Genomic DNA, 20,373 nt, shown 5'->3' with positions numbered 1-20,373 from the left:
ACATCCATGGGCCTATTATTTTCTATATAAGATAACAAGTAATTGAAATCTTTGCCCAAATTAAAGTATATGTCCATCGTTATATCAATACTTTTGATAAGAGGGATAAACTTTTGGGGGCAATTTTATCACGAAGATAATTTCTTTGTGTCTATGTGTTTGCATATGTACATATCAGAATGTGTTTTTGGTAGAAATATTCCAAAACTCTTTTCCTTTTTTTGCCCATTTAACAGGGTTGTTTTTTATTTTTAAGAGTACTTTGCATATTTTGGATACAAAATATCAGATATGTTTGGCAAATATTTACTCCCAGTTTGTGGCATAAATTTTCATTCCCTTAACAGTGTTTCACAGAGCAGAAGGTTTTTATTTTGTCAGTTTAAATTTTTAAAATTTTATCAATTTTTAATTTACAGATATAATCAATTATTTCTTTCATGGATGACATTTTTGGTGCTGTATCTAAAAATTTATTACTGAATCTAAGGTGGCTTAGATTATTTTCTATATTATTTTCTGGAAGCTTTATAGTTTCGTGTTTTATAATGAGACCTATAATCCATTTTGAGTCAATATTTGTGAAAGGTATAAAGTCAGTGTTTCGATTTATTTATTTATTTATTTTTGGTATGTGGGTGTCCAGTTGTTTCAGCAACAACACTTAAAAAGACTATCCTTTCTCCATTGAATTGCCTTTGCTTCTTTGTCAAAGATAAGGTGACCATTTGTGTGTGGTTCAATCTGGACTCTCTATTCTGTTCCATTGATCTATTTGTCTATTCTTTCACCAATATCACACCATCTTTATTAATGTAACTTTATAATGTCTTGCATTCAGGAAATGCCTGTTCTCCAAATTTGTTCTTCTTCAGGGTTGTGTTGGCTATTCTGTACTTTTCTTTACTTTTCATATTAATTTTATAATCAATTTTTCAATTTCTACAATGTAATTTGCTAGAATTTTGACTGGGATTGGGTTAAATCTATAGATCAAGTTGGGAAAACTGATTTCTTATATTTTGCCTCATATATAAATAGTATATATTTTGTTGGATTTATTTCTGAATACTCCTTTTTTGGTTTTAATGCAAGTGGTATTGTGTTTATTATTTCAATTTCACTTATTTGTCTCTGGTGCATAGAAAAGCAATTGACTTTTGTAATTTATGTCGTATCTGGCAATCTTACTTTAATTGGTTATTAGTTTTCACAATTCTTTTGTCAATTTGGGGGGAATTTTTTTACACAGACAATTATGCCGTCTATAAAGAAACAGTTTAATTCCTTTCTTCCCCATCTATATAATATTTCTTAGCTGCATTAACTAGAATATCTACTACAATAACAAATAGGAGTGGTGAGAAGGACACACATGCTTTATTCCTAATCTCTGTGAGTAGGCATTCAGATCCTTTATATGGTGTTAGCTGTAGGTTTTTGTAGATTATTTTATCAAACTATCTATTTATCTATCTATCTATATACACATTTGTAAGGAATAAATAGAAAATATTCATGACAATTTGTAACCCTTATTTCTATAACTGATCACAGACTTGCAGTTGGTCTTTATAACGACAATCTTCCTCTTACCTATTCACTGTTCTCTTTGTCCTTAGCAAGCACCTCAGCTGGCTCTGGTTCTTTACCTGGTAGGGGCCCCAAACTTTCATTCTATGAAGGGTCTGGGCCACTAGTATTCCTGCTGTCTTGAGTTATTACCATTTTTCATTGATCTTAATCATGGGTCATGGTAATAGAGACATCTTAAAGGATCTCCTGATTTCCAGACATAGCTTCCTTACCTCCATTGTGGAGTAGCAGTCCAATTTTAATTTGGTACTCAAGATCGATTACTCTAGTCAGCACAGCAACTCCCTTCTTTTCACTGATTCAAAGACAAGAAGATCCCGCAGTGGGTGGAAAACAGTCTAAATTTAACTTAATAGGACTCATTGTTGTGTTTCTTAATAGAAGCATGTATCCTTTTGGAACTCTAATTTTTGGTCCGCCAGAATATAGGGGCAAAGAAACAGGAAACCAAATTTTGCTAGTGGATCACTAGGGGTGATAGTGGTGATACATTTCCATCCCTTGATTCCTGAAATTATAAATTCTGGCTGTAAGAAAAAGAGCACCATACATTGGATGCTAATTCAGTATATACATAACCTCCTGGAGAATCTTGCCCCAGCCATACAAGTTATTGCCATCTAGCAGACATTGTAACAGTCTTCAAAAAAACATTCTATTGTTCTATCAAGCCAGCCGTTTCTGGATAGTGGAGAACATGTTAAGACCAGTGAATGTTTATGAGCATGGGTCCATTGCCAAACTTTTGCAGTGAAGTGAGTTCCTTCATCAGAACTCACTGTATGAAATACCACGGTGATGGATATGGCATTCTGTAAGTCTACATATACTAGTTTTTGCAAAAGCGCTGCAGGCAGAGAAAGTAAATCCATGTCTAGAATAAGTCCCTATTTGAATAAGAACAAAACTCTTCCCCTTCCATGATGGAAGTGGTCTGATGTAATCACCCTGCCATTAGGTAGCTGGCTGAACACCACAGCAGATGGTGGCATATCAAGGACTTAGTGTTGGTCTTTACTACTGGCAGATTGAGCACTTGGCAGCAGCTATAGCTGGGTTGGCCTTGATGACTAAAGGTCCATTCCATTTTGTGACCTCCATCCCTACCATCATGGATGCATTGCTCATGAGGCAGTGACAAAGGTGGATGGGGAAAGAGGCCGATGGATATTCAAAGAACGGGTCATCCCATCACTTGATTAATATCCTCCTCTGCTAAGGCTGCCTTTTATTTGGCCTTGACGTGGTACACAAACATCTTTACATTTTTTGCACACTCGGAGAGTTCTATCTACATTCCCAATCCTCAGAGTTTCTTGTTATCGATTTCAAGTTCCTGATCATCCAACCAAACCAGTGGTTATAGGCCATAAATTAATATAGAATCATACATCTGGCAAAAAAAATTTTTTTTGTCTAGGCAAAATTAAAAACCAGGTGCCTTGCTTGAAGTGCTGCTCCCTGGGAGGATGCCCTTCACCATTGTCTTTCAGGGATATCTCAGAAAAAGGCTGTTAACTGTCCACTTTTCAATGATACCTGTATATCATGCAAAATCATCTCTAAACCAGAACAAATTTTTCTCTTCTTCTGTCAACTGATCATAGGGAACTCCCTATGAGACCATAGATGCAGGTTTGGAGACAGAAGGTAATATAATAAAAGTAGGGACTATGGGTATTTGGGCCACATTTTTATGTTACTTATTTGTATTTTCAGGACCTGCTGAGGTCCAATCTTGTACAGATACTTTGACTTAAGGATGGAGTGCTGTTGTGCATGCACAACTTTATGTCTTGGTTGTCATATTACACCAAATATGTGAGTGGCAGTTCAGGTTGCGTGGTAACTTGGTGGCCCATTTTTCAGTGTTCACTATCTACTAATCTCTTTCTCAAAAGCAGAGTACTTATCTTAAGAGAATGGCAGGGCTTTACTCTAACATCCTAAGGTCTTGAGATTTTTCTAATATTGTGCTGAGAATTGTTGCACTTATGTTCATAAAAGATATTGATTTGCAGTTTTTATTCCAATGTATTTGCATAGTTTTGGTGTTTGGGTCAACCCGGCCTCATAGAATGAGTTAAGAAGTATTCCCTCTGCTTCCGTTTTCTGGAAGAAATTATAGAGAATTGGTATAATTTATTCCTTAAATGTTTAGTGGAATTCACCAGTAAACCCATCTGGACCTGGTGCCTTTTTTAATGGAATGTTGTGAATTATTGATTTGATTTATTTAATAGATATGAGGTTATTCAGAGTATCTATTTTTTCTTGTGTGAGTTTTGGTATTTGTGTCTTTCAATGAATTGGTCCATTTTGTCTAATTTATCAAATGGTGGGCATAAGGGGGTTTGTAAAATTCCTTTCCTAATTCTTTTCATGTCTGTGGGATCAATAGTATTGCCCAACCTCTTCATTTCTAATATTAGTAATTTGTATCTTTTTAATTTTCTTCTTGATTAGTTTGGCTAAAGGTTTATCAATTGTATTGATGTTTTTAAAGGACAGCCTTTTAATTTCTTTAATTTTCTCTTTTATTTTTTCACTTTATTTTTATTGTTTTTTCTCTAATTTTTTAAAATTTATTTTTCAATTACAGTTGACATAGAATATTTTATTAGTTTCAGGTGTACAACATAGTGATCAGACATTTACATGCTTTACAAAGTGATCACCCCAATAAGTCTAATACCCATTTGACACAATATATAATTATTACAATATTAATGACTATATCCCCTATGCTGTACTTTACATCTCATGACTATTTTTATAACTGGCAGTTTGTACTTCTTAATTCTTTCATCTTTGTTACACATTCATCCAATCCAGATCCTATCTGGCAACCATCATTTTGCTCTCTGTATCTCTGAGTTTGTTTCTGTTTTGTTTGTTAGTTTTGTTTTTTTTAAACTCCACATATAAATGAAAGCATATGTATTTGTCTTTCTCTGACTTACTTCACTTAGTATAAGTATAATACCCTCTAGATCCATTCATGTTATCATTTATGGTAAGATTTTACTCTTTTTAAGGCTGAGTAATATTCATATATATATATATATATCACTTCTTTATTAATATGTCTACTGATGGACACTTAGATTCCTTCCATGTTCATCTTGCAATGAACATAGGGGGCACATATATTTTTTTGAATTGGTGTTTTGGATTTCTTTGGATAAATACCTGAAGTGGAATTGCTGGGTCATAAGGTAGTTTTATTTTTAATTTTTTGAAGAACCTCCATACTGTTTTCCATAGTGTCTGGACCAATTTACAATCCCACCAGCAGTGCATGAGGGCTTTTTGTCAACACTTATTGTTTGTTGGTTTACTGTTGATAGCCATTCTGACAAATATGAAGTGATACCTCATTGTGGTTTTAATTTGCATTTCTTTCATGATTCATGATGTTGATGCTCTAATTTTTATTATTTCTTCTCTTCTTCTTATGTTGTTTATATTGTCTTCTTTTTCTAGTTTCCTCAGGTGGAGGCCTAGATTATTGATTTTTTATCTTTCTTCCCTACTAATAAATTAATTCAGTGCTATACATTTCTTTCTAAGCACTGCTTTTCTGCCTCCTACATATTTTGGTAAATTGCATTTTAATTTTTAATTAATTCAAATTATTTAAAAATTTCCCTTGAGATTTCTTCTTTGACCCATGTGTTATTTAGAAGTGTGTGTTTAATTTCTAAATATTTTATATTTTTTTAGCTATCTTTTTGTTATTGGGTTCTAATTTAATTTCACTATAGTCAAAAGCATACTTTGAATGATTTCTGGCTTTTAAAATCATTAGAATGTGCTCTATCTTTGTGTGAGTTTAAGAATATACATTCTGCTCTTGTTGGATGAAGTACTCTATAGATATCAATTAGATCCCATTGATTGATGTTGTTCTTCAGTTCAACTATATTCTCACTGAACTTCTGCCTAAATTATCAATTAATTACAGAGAGGTTTATTGAAGAAAATGGACAAAAGACATGAAACACAAACATGCAACCAAAGAGAATGCTCAGATGGCAAATAAGCATGCAGTAATATGTTGAACATCATTAGTCATTAGGGAAATGCAAGTTAATACCACAATGTGATATCATTACACACCTATCAAGATGCATAATATGAAAAATAGTAATAAAACCAAAAGCTGGTGAAGATGCAAAGAAACTGGATCACACATAGATTGCCGGTGAGACTGCAAAATGATGCAGCTATACTTGAAAAGATTATAGTATGTCATTTTCTAGTAAAATTTAACATGCATTTACTATACAACCTAGCAATTGCACTCTTGATTTTTATTCCAGGAAATGAAAACTTATATTCCTTTTGTTTCACCCAAAGGTCTTTAAACCTCTATACTTGGAGATATTAGGTACCTGGAAAGGGGAGGGTGAATGGTTGAATGGCCAGGACACATCCCACAGCCTCCAGCCTCGAAGCCAACCTGTCCACATTCACCCATGGGAGGCAAAAACTTATATTCTTATAAATACTTGCACATAAATGTTCACAGCATCTTTATTCTTAAAAGATGAAAAATGTAAACAACCCAAATGCCCTTCAACATGTGAATGGTTAAACAAACTGTGGAACATTCATACCATAGTATTCTACTTAAACAATTTTTAAAAAATAATTAAACTTTTAATTCCCTAAACAACTTATGGATCACCATGGAATTATGCTAAGTGAAAAATTTCAATCCAAAATTTTTACATATTATATGATTCCATTCATATAGCATTCTCGAAATAACAAAATAATAGAGATAGATAACATATGAATAGCTCTCAGGGGTTAATGAGAAGGAGTGGTCAGGAGGTGTCTGTGGTTATAAAAGTATAGCAAGAGAAATCCTTACGTTGGAACTCTGGAATTGGTCACACCAAGCTACACATGTGATAAAACTGCATGAAACTAGATACAATACACTCATACACATATAAGCACAAGTAAGATGTTGAAATTTGAATAAAGTCAATGGATTATATCAATATTGATTTCCTGGTTGTGATATTTTACTAAAATAATGTAAAATGTTACCTTTGAGGGAAATTGGTGAAGGTTGTACAGGATCTCTGTATTATTTCTGAAAACTGCATGTAAATCTGCAATTATACACGTAATGAAATATGATTCATCCTTATAAAGGAATAAAATTCTAACATAGTCTATAACATAGATGAGCCTTGAACATATTATGAAATAAACCAGACACAAAAAGACAATTATTATATGATTCCACTTACATAAGGTATCTAGAATGGTGAAATTAATAGATACATAAAGTAAAATAGTGGTTTCCAGGGGCTAGAAAGGAGGTCTTGAAGAGTTATTATTAATGGGTACAGAGCTTTAGTTTGGAATGGTCAAAAAGTTCTGGAAATAGATAGCAGTGATGGCTCCGCATTTTGTGAACGTGCTTAAAGCCACTAAATTATAAACTTAAAAATGGTTAAAATGGAAAATTTAATATTTTGCATATTTCGTCACAACAAAAAGCTAAAATTATCTCAAAATAAATAGTTTAAAAAGTCAGGAGGAGAAAGGGACATTAAAAAACTAACTCAGAGTCAATTAGTTTAAAGCATTGAAATTTTACTCATATACAGTTTTATGACAGGAAGAACAGCATCTGAAAAGGCCATTTCCTAGACCTGAGGCAAGTGTGGTACTGGAAAAGGCAATCACCACAGAGTTTCATAGGGAAAGATGAATAGTTGGTTTAACTAATACACTGTTAAGTCAAGGTTTTTTGGTTGTAGGTGGAGCTTGACAGGGGGTGATTGCTAAACCCCAAGTCCATTGCATTTTAGTATCCTAAAATGAATCCAACAAATCTATTAGTTGGAGCCCATATTTCTAATAGGGTCACAGACCTCAAACAGTTTGCCCCCACTATGTCTTTATGTTGATCATGATCAGTTCTCTTTAAAGTTGTGGTTGCTCTTGTTACTTTCTTCTGCAAGTTTAGAAGCTCTCACGACCCCCAGGGTTAGTTAGGTTCAGACAGCAGGCAAGTCCCTGTGCATAGTCTCACAGGAAATTTCCTTTATCACAGTCTTCAGCCACCACAGTTCATTTTGGGGAACTTCTCCTCAAAAAGATTCCCTTAGTTTATAATTTAGTTTAGAATCACCCAGGGAGCTTTAAAAAACACTGGCCACTGGGTCCCGTCCCTAGAGTTTTTGATTTAATCGGTTTGGGGAACAGCCTAGGCCTTGGGATTTTTAAAAACTCTCTAAAGGATTCCATTTTGTCTACACATAACTTGAGAGCTACTGACATATAAAGAGGGAGAAAGAGGTAGAGGATTATTGAAACTCTTGTTGTCTGATAACTCAGCAAAATTTAATGGCATTTGCCTACCTGGTTAAAGCTTCCATCTCCCTTACCAATCCACTTCAAAGACTAAAAAGCTCCATGGAAAGTTAAGTTTCCCATAATGGATCTCATGATCACATGCTACAGCTAAAGCTTGTTCCTTTTTATCCTCTCTGGTGATGGAGAACAGCTGGTGACCATCCTTCTCTTTCCCATAAACCAGTAGACAAAAATAATGACACAATTCTACATGTGTGTTTGGTGAATAAAAATATACAGAGGAAGCTGGTGAATTCTCTTTCTTAATCAACAAATTTATTAATTTGTTTAAACTCCCAGAAGCCTGATCGTTTCACAGGAGTAGAATAAGTTAATTGTATTCTCATGTTAAAACAGAGTCGATAGTGGAGAACAACCAAGGATATTAAGGGTTTAATATCCTGTTGTGTGAATGTGGTAGGAGGTAGTTAAAATGACAGAAGTCTTACTAAAACAATCAAATGGAGGGTGTTTTTAATGTAGTGTCTTGGAACTATACGAACTTCTCTACAGCCATGCTATGCTGTAATGCTTTGTTGCTCATTCTCACTGATTTTAAAGTGAATTACAGTATGTTGTAGAGTTGTTAGGAACTCCCTTGTCCAAGATACCTGTTTTGTCTTTCTCAGGTACACTAATGAGCACTAGATTCTTGCATTCATCTGATTTACCTCTGCCTGCAAAGTGAGGGATTTCTGTTTGTTTGCTTGTTTGTTTAATTCAGGCAGAAAACCAACCATGGCTGTCCACTCCTCTTATCATGAGCCTCTATTATGTGTTGGGTACTATGAAAGATCCTGGAGTTAAAATGGTAAACATTTTAACATTTATACGTGCAAGATATTAATATAAGGGAGAGAGAAACCACAGATATTAGAGCCTGGGATGTAGAGCCATCCTCCCTGGTTCTGCAACCAGGTTCTACCATAAACCGTATAATTGCTCTGGGACTCAGTTACTACCTTATAAAATTGGAAGAATAATGATTTCTTCATTACAGAAAATATATTTATTAGAAGAGGTTAAATGGAATGATAGATATAAAATGTTTAGCATCCCACTTGGTACATTATGTTATTGTTTCTATTGCTTCTATTAAGGCCTACAGAAGCAGAATTAGCTGTTAACAAAAATTAATGTCATTGGTAATTAATTTAAAGTTCTTTGAATTTTTCAGTGAAGATGTAGATTTTTTTTAAAAGGGATAAATAGAAGGCTTCTCATAGTGTGTGTATCACCATCAAATTGAACATAACACCAAATAATATTATTTATAAGACTTGGAGGGATTTTTTTATGTGTGGGTTTGGAGTTTTGCACAAGTGGCCATTTGTTATATAGCTCAGATTTAAATTATCTGACAGAGGAGGGAAAGATGCAACTTGATTTGGCTTACTTCTAGAAGGGAAAATACTTTCGTAGCCTTTGCTCTAGGTTATGGTCACAGTCAGCTTTCATAATGCTTGCTATGCATGTGGAAAACAGCTGCTTACTTTTTCAGTCAAAGAAAATAGGTGAAATTTCAACCCTCAAAAGATATATTGTCTGAAATATGGAAACTCTGTGTTCATATTGAGATTGTGAGAATAATATGAAGTGGTTCACTTCCTGTCTTCTATTCTCTGAGTGTCATGAAGGCTGTGTCTGGTATGTTGGGGAATGAAGTGGAGAAATGGTTACAGAGAAGACGAATAGCCATGGAGAACCCTGGACACCAATCCCAGCTCTACCTCTAACTTGCTATGTGAAATAGGGCAGGAAATTTAGTATACTTAGGCCTCACTCTCTTCAGCTATAAAAAAGAAATCAGATTTCTTTCTATATCTCAGTTTGTGTTTCATCTGTATCTCATATATGTGCTAGACTTAGAATTTTAATACATTGTAGAAAACTACACAATGGTTTAACTAAAAAGAGAATTATATCCTAGGTATAAAAACAAAACCAAAAATAAGATTAAGACTTTAATACATTGAGATACAAGTTTCTCAAGCATCTTCACTCAAGAATTTTCAGTAAGGAGAAGTGTTTTAGGAAAGGTCAAGGCAAATACAAAGAATTCATTAATGTCAAATATATAAATATATACTCTGTGATGTATCTTGTAATCTCCATAGTACAATTAGACATGTAAGCAAATATAAAATACTCATTATTTATAAGAAGCTTTGAAACAGATGATTTGCTTTGAGTTGGCCAAAGATCCTTGTTACCTATCTATAATTATTTATCTATTCTTAATAAAGGGATGTCTAGAAATGCAGGTTCCCAAAATATACTATGGTTTCCATTAAGTAATTACACTGAGTAGTTTATAATTGTTTTTATTTTATTACAGCCCAACTCATATAGCCATAAAAATCAATATGACAAGTGTGCATGACTTTCTATAGCAGTCATCTTATGTAAACAGAATGGACCCACACCCAAAATCTGGTTCAGTCTGAGACCAATGACAGCACATATAGCAAGAGGGTACAAAAATATTTATTGTTCACATAGTGAGTATTTCTGGAAGATGCAGGTCCGAGAATGGCTTGAGAAAGCAAGGAAAGCAGAGTGAGGTAGAGTTTTTATGGTGTTTAGAGGGTAGGGTTGAGGTGAAATTTCTAACATGTAGGCAAGTGCTTGTGTAGTTTGAATCTTCCACTGGCACCAAGAGAGGAGATACCCAGGCTTTTTTAGCTTGTCCACATAAAGGGCAGAGGAGAAAAGAGAGAGGTGAGGTTTAAAATATTTTAGCTGTTAAATATCAAAAAAATGGAGTCAGATTCTTTATCACACTTTCCATAAAACTAATTTTTCATTAAAGAAAGAAATTGAGATAGAGGATTCATCAGGTTTACTTAAATTATCAATAGTTATGTTCAAATATTTTATTTTTAAATTAAGTTTATTGGGGTGACATTGATTAATAAAATTATGTAGGTTTCAAGTGTGCAGTTCAATAATACATCATATGTATACTGCATTATGTGTTAACCATGTTGTCTGAATTGGTTAAAGTCAATTCAGTTAGAAAGATGGAAGACATGTTTCTGTTTGAGCATGAAATATGGATGTTTTCATGGTGTTGTTTATAGAATAAGAACTTAAAGCTTTTTAGAGATAAACAATCCTAATTATTTCAGCTCTTAGAATTGCTGACAACAGCTGATTGCAGAAAGATGCCCAATAAGATATTTGATGACAATAGTCAAAGACAAAAGAAAGAAAATGAAAGTAAAGGCTAGTTGTGGAGTTAAGTGATTTAGAGGCTATACAATTATAATTTAATTTGTTTTGACCTTATATAATGTGATGATTAAAAATGTATAAAAAGATGTATATAACAGAGAGAAGATAAATCAAATAAAATAAGAGAAAATGGATTGATGATATTTTATATTAATTTTTGATCAGCATATATTTAATAAACTAGGAGTTAAATTTTATGTAATAAATCAAAGAAATATATGACTTTCAAAATAGACATGTTTTCCTAGCTTCTACTAAAGTGATCTATAAACATTATCTCCCACAACAAATGTTTGTATGAGACAGTGCGCCATGAATTCTTTACCCCTAGATTTTGGTCTCTAATTCTATTGATCACTAAATGTAAACTGGAGAATAGCTAATTGAATGCTGTGGAACAGAGAAGACCAAGATACCTGAACTTGACAAAAGGCTAGCTCAAAAGAAATTCTCCCTGGGTAAATCAAGAAGATGTCAGATTTCTAAAGAAAAATGAATTGTGAAAAGTTATAAGTCCATAACGATATTCAAAAAGGGCAAATATGATAAGGAATGCTAGAAAAAAAGGATATTAAAGTTGCCAATAACACTAACAAGTAATGCTCTGTATTGATTCATTCCAAGGATCTATACCATAGTATTTATACTTTTATGTAAGCTCTACTTTTTGTAAATTTAGGAAAGTTTGTAACAATTTTGAAACACTTTGGGCATGTATTATTTGGCTTCAGAGGTTTAAAAGGCAGTTGAAGAGCTTATCAATGACATTTCTAAGTTGCATTTACGACACATATAGGTCTTGCTTAAATGCTTTGGAATTTTTTCTTCTTTGATATAAGATTGTTGACCTTTTGGATATTTTTAACATTTCAGAAAATCATGTATATTATATTTGAAACTGTAGTTTGAAGTGCTTGGAGAAATGTTATTAGGTAAATATTGCTAAATATTCACATGGAATTTAATCAGATAAATTTATTAATCCATCGAACTAGCAAAAGTAATTATTTTCTTCTGGATAAGTATATTTGTAAATTGGAGGCTTAAGAAAACTAAATTTTATATTTAAATTTTAACAAATGTATAGTAATTAAAACACAATAATTGTAGCTATATTTTCTACTTTCGAAATCCCCTTCAAAGACTTTAATTCCATATTGCTGACCAATATTAGACCTTCACTACTTATTATTTGTAGCTTTACATGATGTTATACATTCTTCATTACTCCAAATTCCATTTTTCACAGTAAATTGTTATCTCTTTGAAGACATTTGTCACAAATCTAGCACCACAGATTCCCTTCACTCCTCTGAAATTACACTCAAGTCACCTAATAAGCTGAATATGTGTTGCCAAATTCAATAATCAATTGCAGCCTAAATTTACTTGAATTCCCAGTAGAGATTACCTCCGTTGTTTACTCTATCCTTCTTAAACATTATAGGACACCGCAGTCTCTTACTTTTCTTGTTACCTCAATGGCCACTTTTTCTTCATATTCTAGTGCTGAATAATCCTACTATTCTAAATCTCTAAATGTTTGTATTCTTCAGGGCACATTCTTCATGGCATTTCTCTTCTGTGTTATTACTCCAGGACATATGGCAATAAAGTCTATAGATATTTGAGATGCCCAAATTTATATCTCCAACCTGGATGCCATTCTATTTATCATGTCTCCCTGGATGTCTAATGAGAATCTCAAATATAACATGTCCAAATACAAGCATTGTTCACCCACTCACCCAAGACATTGCTCCTGAATCTCACTGTAATCTCAAATGGAAACTATTCTTCCCATTTTCTAGGTAAAAAAAAGAGATAGTCTTGATTCCTCACTTTCTCTATAATCCATGTAAAATTGAAAAAGAAGCCCTGTCTACTTTATTTCCAAAACAAATCTCAGATTGTCCCATTTCTCTCATCCTCCCCAGCCACTAATGACTAGAACCTCCTAATTAGTTCCCACAGTTCTATTCCTGACCATCTTCTGTATTCTCCACAAAGTATTCATAGAAATCTTTCAAGTATGTAAATCATATTATATCTAGATGAACTGTATCATGGTCTAAAATCCTCTGAATTCTACTAGTATTGATTGCTGGATGAGTTAAGTACATTATTAATATTCAAGAATAATAAGTCCTTGTCATGTCATATCCTTCCTCATATCTGGTCCACAGTCGCCTCTCAAACCTTATCTATAGCCAATACCATTGGATATTCTGCTCCAGAACATTGACCTTCTTACTGTTCCTCCTGCAAAGAAAACTTCCTGACTCAAGACATCACCTTGTTAATCCCTCTGTGGTTTGTGCCACCCCCACTAGATCTCTGATCCTATCAAAAACCATTTTTTTATTAGTTTTTAATTTAGTCTTCCAATGGATGGATTGATGGATAGATGGATGGATGGATACATAGATGGATATTGATAATTTTGTCATTCCTCACACATATTATTACCTAACAGTTATTAATTTATTTACTATCTGTGTTCCCCAACTAAAGTGTAAGCTCCGGGATAACAGGACATATTTAAATTTTGTATCCCCAGAAGCCCCACCCTGCCTGGCATTTAATACAGTAGTTCCCCCTTATTTCAGGTTTTGCTTTCTGCTGGTTTTAATAACCTGTGGTCAACCGTAGTTGGAAAATAGTAAAAGGAAAATTCCAGAAATAAACATTTCGTAAGTTTTAAATTTTGCACCATCCTGAGTATCATGATGAAATCTCCTGCTGTCCTTTTTCCTACCTGTCTAGGACATGAGTCATTCCTTTGCCCAGACTCTCCATGCTATCTAGGCTACCTGCCCCTAAGTCACTTAGTAGCCATGTGGGTTATCAGATTGACTATCATGGTATCACGGTGCTGTGTGCAAGTAAGCCTTATTTTACTTGATAATGCCACATTCACATAACTTTTATTACCATGTATTATAATAAATATTCTATTTTATTATTAGTTATTACTATTAACTTACTGTGTTTAATTTATAAATTAAACTTTGTCATAGGTATGTGTATATAAGAAAAACACATAATATATATAAAATTCAATACTACCCATAGTTTCAGGCATCCACTGGGGATCATGGAACATCTCTGCTGTTAATAAATTAGGGGATTCTGTAATTGCTTAAGAAAATATTTGCTGAATAAATTGATTTTGGTAGAAAAGATGATAAAGATAATTAAAATTAGAAAATTAAAATAACTTTAGATATGGATTTATGTTACTCTTTGATTAGATTCTTTAGTAATTTCCTCAGGGGAATAAAAAATATAAAAAGAAACAAAGAGTATGTATTGCATGTGCCTTGGTCATCTGTTCAAAGTCCTGAAATTTCTTTTCAATTAGTATGTAAAAATAATTCTAGCTGCCATTTATTAAATATATACTATAGGTCAGATGCTTTCTGCAAGATGTATGTTAATTGTCTTTCCTTAATCCTCACAAAACTCATATGATGCATATATTCCTGTACCCATTTTGTTAAAGTGATTAAGTAACTTCAAATTCCATAGTTACTGGGTAATAAAGCCCGGTTTTGAAATCAGGTCTACCTACAGTGACCATGTCCCTTGAACATTATATCCTAGTATTTCAAGGATGTCAAAGTTTTCCTTATTTGGAGAATGCCATGTAAAGTTCATATTAAGCACTGTCTAATATAAATATAATGTGGACTATGTTTGTAACTTTAAATTTTAAAGAAGATATTTAAAATGTAAAAAGAAAAGTAAAATTAAAGTTAATAGTATTTTTCATTTAATCCAAAAATATATATTTTCATTTCAGTATGTAATCAATATAAAAATTATTAGTAAAATATTTACATTCTTGTCTATGGCCATGCCACGTTGAACATGTCTGATCCCATCTGATCTCAGAAGCTAAGTAGGATTGGGCCTGGTTAGTACCTGGATGAGAGACCACCTAGGAAGACTACGTGCTATAAGCATAAAAAAATTAAAAATAAGGGATTGTAAATTGACAAGATCCTTGCAATTGTGAGGTCAACCGAGGGTTGCCTCATCTAAAAAAAAAAAAATTATATTCTTTTTTTTTCCATACTGTTTTTGAAATTAGACTGCTTGATTCTACAGATGATTACCTTTCTACAGCACCAGGAAATTTGCAACAGGCTGTAATGTGTAAGCAATGGGAATATAAATGGACCCCACCTTGGGGGTACTTAACATCCAAAGGGATTCTGGGCACATTCTGGAAATCCTGTGTAATCTGACTTCAGGCTCAGCAGGCTCACCTCAATTTACACTCTAACCACAAAGTACCTGATCTGAAAGGGAGTATCAGATGGTTGAACCTGGAGATTGAATTTGAGTGAAGACCAGGTTTAAATGATTCTTTGTTCTATTTTTTTCTACATAAATGTAAATGAGCTTTTTATAGAAATCATGGTAAATGCACCATTTTAGAGTTTACAGAGAATATTTATTTAAAATACTTAAGTAACCTTGTCTGCAGGGTTGGCCTTCCCTTGCAAAATAAACAGCCACCCATTTGATAACCATTAGTGCATACAAGGGCTTAAAGAGTAAGGACTCACATAAAGCAGGTTGAAATATGAAATACACCCTTTTAATTATGAAGGCAGAATGATGTAGTGGTTGGGAATCCATACTTACTAATTAGGATGGTCTTGTTGCCCTTTCTTTTTATTGCTGGGAATGCATCAATATGATGCTTTAAAATTGTCATATTATTTTTTCCCTTTGGAGAAGTCAGTTCTAAGAGGATAAGAGACACAGAGGGTTTTATTTGGTTTCATATGCAGTGGTAAAAGCTACTGATGTTTCCCATTGGCTAAGTCAATAACTAAATAAACAGAATGTAATAATGTTGAGAGATGTGATCCTCTAATTCCAGAGGATTGATCAGGATGTTTTAGTTCAGTCCTCTCCTCCTCACACATAACATTACTTTTAGGTATTATTTCACACTCAGTTATCGTCTTTGAATAATCATCTCAGCTTCTGCTATTTCTAGAGAGTATGAGGAAGGTAGGGAAATCCTATGGGAAGAGGATGGACTTAAGAGTGGTAAGTTTCTCCTTTATAGAGTTGAATAATATTCCATTGTTTTGATGTACCCCAGTTTATTTATCCATTCATCTCCTGAAGGACATACTGGTTGCTTCCAAGTTTGGGTAATTATGATTAAAGCTGCTATTAACATCTATGTGCAGGTTTTTGTGTGAACATAAGTTTTCAAGTCCCTTGGTTAATACTAAGGAGCACAGTTGCTGGATCATATGGTAAGACGATGCTTAATTTTATAAGAAACTGCCAAACTGTCTTTCAAAGTGAATGTACCATTTTGATTTCCTACCAGCAATGAATGAGAGCTTCTGTTGGTCAGTGTTGTCAGTGTTCTGGATTTTGGCCATTCTAATACGTGGTAGTGGTATCTCATTATTATTTTAATTTGCATTTCTCTGATGACATGATGTGGAATATCTTTTCATATGCTTATTTGCCATGTGTATATCTTTTTTCGTGAGGTATCTGTTAAGGTGTTTGGCCCATTTTTTTAAATTGTGTTCTACTTTCTTTTCGAAATACGTTGTACTTGCCTAATTTATTTGGGTATTAAAAGATTGAGTTTCTAAATATGGGCAATGAGTTATTTGCTTGCCTCACTTCTACTTCCTTAGAAAGTGAGTTTCCAAGTATATGTAGCTATAACTTTAGGTGCCAGTTTCATGTTCTTCTCAACAGAATTCAGTTTTAAAAATAACAATAATGTTAAGCTAAAACCTTTGAGTTTCATTTTAACTCTAATAAAATGTTCACCATCCAAATTTTAAAATGAACCCTTATTCTAATCATTATGTTGGCATGTTATTAATTAACTTACTGTTTCTTCCTATTGCTTGCTTATAGCATATTGATCACCACAGAGAAGCAATTCTTGGAATTTGTTTTCTTCATTTTCTACACATGACCCAAAATTGTCATTCATATTGAATGACAAATTTGTTCTAGTTAATGGCCTTCTTGTGGCATTAGCAAATATTAGGAACAAAGCTATCTTATTGGATATCGAATATGCTTAATGGAATTTCCAATTTTTCCACCCAGATAGATAATGTTGTTCGTGACATGTTTCACCTCAACAGTGTTCTTGAAGCATTCATCATCTGGGCACAATATCAATTAGAAGAGAAAAGAAGCAGAGGAACCAGTCTGGCATAAGTGCAAGAACCAAGGATACCATATTCTAAATACACAGTTACCCAAATAATGATCATTTAGGTAGCAACTTGTCACCATAAAGACTCTTTAAAAATGGTATTTTGACATTATGGTTTCAAGCAAAATCACACTGATCTCTTGACACCATAATCAGAGGATATCATATAGAATGAATTATTATTATTGATGTATTTTTTTTTCTTGGTGTTGTTTAGGACAACACCAAGAGTGTCCCTTTCCATATTCACACCAAATGGGAAACAATGAAGAGGTATCATTATCTACATTTCTTCAGGCTGTTGTGTTTATGTTTTGAGCCCTTTATTTAAAAGTTTAACATTTAATTTAACTAAAGATGTTCTTCTGTGTTTTAATTTTATTTTAAATTTCAATTTGAATGTGAGAAAATCATGAGTCTCAGAAAGGTTCAAGGTCAGTGAAAATATTGGTATGGAACGAATGGGCCTTTCAAAAAATGACTTTCTGGAACCAACTTTCAACTACTATTATCCACACTCAAATCCTCATTTCACATTTTGACAAGTACTATAAATCTTTATCTCACTAAATTGTATGTACATACTATTTGTGTACTTTCAAATTGCTGTTTGTTAAGGTAAACTTATTTTCATTGATTAGTTGATGTATTTTTATCTCTGATGAATTTTTGCATATTTCTGGGTTGAAATAAAATACATGATTTTTCCTATAAAATTAATAAAAAATATATTGCCTTCATTTCAAGTATTTGACCTTAGAATCAAGGTCTTTAGGAAGAGACAAAAGTTAGAGAATAAAAGATAAGTAAACCAAACTGAAGGAGAGTGTAGGAGGAACATGTTTGAAATACCAGCCCTTTCCTACAGGTACGCCCATATTTCCTTTACAGCCTGAGCATAATTCATTCTGCTGGGTCTCAAAAAAAATTGAGTTATAGCAAACCCAGTTTTTAATGTTTATGAAGTGCCTGCCTTCTGGAAGCATATTATTGAAGTACCTGGCAAATATAACCATCTGATGTTAAACATAGCATAGAGGTGATGAAGATTAAATTTGTGCAGAAGCTGACAATTTTGTCGATAGGTTCCTGGGTCTCACACCCTTGCTGTAGGTCTAAAATTGAAGTTGTCGTAGGTGATATTATTACTGAGTTGTTCTGAAAGGCGTCATTTGCTTCATATAATTGAAACAGAGTGTATTCTTACAAACATTAGCATGTCATAAATCATATGGGTTTTGGAAAACTACTGGCTTTCAACAGGGTTTTATTTAATGAAAATTAACACAATAAAATGTCTTCATTGCAGTAACCATGCTGCAATGGAATCCATTCAAAACACATGGCTTTCATTTTTTTCTTTAGTGACTAAAACATCTTGCCAGAATAAGATAGGCAAAAAAGAAAAAGAGTTTGATTATTTAACATTCTATGGTTTGTAATGGATGGAGCATTAGAGAACACCAGTGATGAATAACGGAATTGATCTCATGTCACCAACTTAAGACTTTATTTTTGGTAGCATATTATAGTGACATGTGGTAAAGGTAGCCAAAGTGTTACAGCAAAAATGAGGGGTGGGGAAAAAAAATCCAATTTTGTTCCATAAGAATTGTGAATTGAGAACAGTCTTTTAAAATGTTAGTTCAGCTGAGATTTCTGATGAGTAGGAAGGTGTGAGTAATTTGCTTTGGAAAGTAGTCAATTGAAATTGCTGGCTATTTGAGAGCTAACCAGAGCAGGTAATATGTAGCATACTTTTAAAGGGAATCACTTAAAAGTACGGGTTCTTTCTAGAATGATATCTTTGCTCAACCAATCTCCCAACAGAGAATAACCACTTGTGTACATTTATATTAAGCAGGTTTAGGCTGAAATCATGTTAAATGAGGCATTTGCAAGATCTTCAGAAAATTAATTTATACTAAACTTGGCATGACAACAAGAGAGGGAATATTCTCACAGATTTTTTGGCATGCTCACACATTAGACATGACGTTTGTGGAAATGTAATTAAATGCATAAAATATACTTTATAATAGTACAGTTGGCAGGAAAGGGAAAACCTTTATAAAAAAGGAGAAAGTATTAAGGTAATGGTGGCTATCCAATGTGAATATCTTGAGCATTGCTATTTATTGTTATTGATATAATAGTTTCTTTTATAGCATGAGCAAAGTGAGAGACATTTTTTAAACCTAAAAATATATGTATTATTTATCCTGCACATTACTATAACCATAATTTTAAATATTAGCTCAACAAAACTGCTCTTATCTTTACATATTACATATAATATTTGATAAGTAGTCATGAGGGTAGGCACTAGTCAAATGTTATTACAGTTGTATTCTAGAATCTTAGGTGGGTGTTGGCAACCTGTCCAACATAGTGCAGAGTGAATAAACATCGGATACTCCCAACCCCAATGGCACTTTCAGATCTATGACGATGGAAATCCAGATGGAGAAATCTTCATCAATCAAGAGCTGCCTGCTCCATGAATCTTGAGAAGAAGAATGACTCTATTTGCTTTGAAAAATAAGTTCAGTATGCCTAAGGAGGATAGTTTAATTGTACTTGGGTGAATAATAGAATATGTCTCTTTGAGGTGGGACTATCACAGGAAACTATTAAGTATGCCTATATCTACTCCGAACTTATAATTTGGGTTACTTTTGAGTTCCTATAACTGCGTGCACCAAATGCTCAGGACAGAGTATTTGTCTGAGAGTTTTGATCTTAGTTTTGAACATTTGTTACTTGTTTCCTTGTTTAGGACATTTTAGCATTATACCTGTCAATGAAAAGAGCCACTAAAGAGTCAAGGAGTCAGATAGTTGGAAGAATATTTCATAGCCTATGTCTATCCCACAGCTTGTAGTCTCAGCTCTGAGGGCAAAAGTGACTGTAAAATTTGTAGCCCTGGTAAT

The 20,373-nt window shown here is 33.4% G+C and overlaps 1 pseudogene; it reads left to right on the top strand.

Moving 5' to 3' along the window:
• Window positions 1-15,066: 15,066 nt before the first annotated feature.
• Window positions 15,067-15,185, top strand: LOC118610607 (annotated as a pseudogene).
• The last annotated feature ends 5,188 nt before the right edge of the window (window positions 15,186-20,373 follow it).

This window comes from Rousettus aegyptiacus, unplaced genomic scaffold (assembly GCF_014176215.1).
Source record: "Rousettus aegyptiacus isolate mRouAeg1 unplaced genomic scaffold, mRouAeg1.p scaffold_m13_p_12, whole genome shotgun sequence".
Lineage (NCBI taxonomy): Eukaryota > Metazoa > Chordata > Mammalia > Chiroptera > Pteropodidae > Rousettus > Rousettus aegyptiacus.
The sequence above is the reverse complement of the archived record's forward strand: the minus strand, read 5'-3'. Positions and strand labels throughout refer to the sequence as shown.